The sequence below is a fragment of the Clarias gariepinus genome, chromosome 25 (genome assembly GCF_024256425.1).
Source record: "Clarias gariepinus isolate MV-2021 ecotype Netherlands chromosome 25, CGAR_prim_01v2, whole genome shotgun sequence".
Taxonomy (NCBI): Eukaryota; Metazoa; Chordata; class Actinopteri; order Siluriformes; family Clariidae; genus Clarias; species Clarias gariepinus.
In genome coordinates this window covers 398574-400000 of record NC_071124.1, presented here as the reverse complement: position 1 = coordinate 400000, position 1427 = coordinate 398574, and positions in this window count along the sequence as shown.

Here is a 1427-nt window from a genome sequence, read left to right as displayed (position 1 = left end):
GTTGATACTTCTGTATAATTATTATAAATAAAGTTCATAGTTATTACAGTATCTCAATTCAGTTTAATTCAATTTTATTTGTATAGCGTTTTTAACAATTGTCATTGTCCCAAAGCAGCTTCACACAATCAAAAGAATTATTTAAGTGTGTATGAGATGTGAGTGTGTGTGAATCAGAATGATCAGATCGTCCCTGATGAACGAGCCGAGTGTGACGGTGCTGAGGGAAAAACTCCCTGAGATGGTAATAGGAAGAAACCTTGAGAGGAACCAGACTCAACAGGGAACCCATCCTCATCTGGGTGATAACGGATAGCAGGGATTGATCTGCACTCATACTGTGTGTTAGGCAGGCAGTTCATTGATGTTAATTGATGTAAATATGGAGTCCAGGTGGTTATTGGAGACTCAGGTAGACTTGTATGAACTATCAAACTGTCAAGTCCTCAGAGAAACAGTTGCCAACACCAGTCGAGGCCAGAACCGTCTTCTAGGTAGAGAGAATCATCCCCAGACACCAGAGACACAAAGAGACAGACGGGGCATCCATGTGACGAGATCTCCAACCAGAAGCGGGGCACCAGGATGGGTCAGACAGGTCCGGAGGGCAGAGGGAGTCTGGATCACTGGCAGCTCAGGAACGACATGTGTAGCTCGACAGAGAGAGAGAAGAGAGAGGGAGAGGGAAGAAAAAGAGCAGAAGAGAGAGCAGAAGAGGAGAGATAACTGTTAGGTCTGGTCCCATCCCAATGAGACGTGGTGACATAACTTACAGCAGGTTATGGTCGCTGAACCGCTGGATGTCCAGGTGGTGCTCCGAAAACAACGTGAGCTTTATTGATAATTGGAAGACCTTTGAGGGCAAAACTGGCCTGTTAGGGCGGGACGGTGTCCATCTCACTCGGGAAGGTGCTGCTCTCATTTCTTGTAGTATAGCTCATAGTCTTAGAAAAGGCCTAGTTAATCGGTGACAATCCAGAGCCCAGGCCAGGGAGCAGACAGACAGGCTAACCCAACCGTCTGCTAGCTGTATAGAGTCGTCACTCAGGGTTCACTGTATTGAGACTGTGTCTGTTCCCCGAGCTAAGCAAAAATGTAGAAAGACTCAGAAAGTCTGTTTTAGTAATTTAATTAACATAAAGACCACAAACTTGGATCAGACTGAATGCGCAGCCGGCACCTCTGATCTGAAGCTAGGACTGTTAAATATTAGATCTCTCGCATCTAAAGCAGTTATAGTTAATGAAATTATCACAGATCAGGAGTTTGATATACTCTGTTTAACAGAAACCTGGATTAAACAGGACGAGTATGTAGCTCTAAATGAAGCTAGTCCTCCTGGATACAGCTACATACACCAGCCTCGGTTAACTGGTAGAGGAGGAGGCGTCGCAGTTATTCACAATGATAATTTGACTATTGTACAA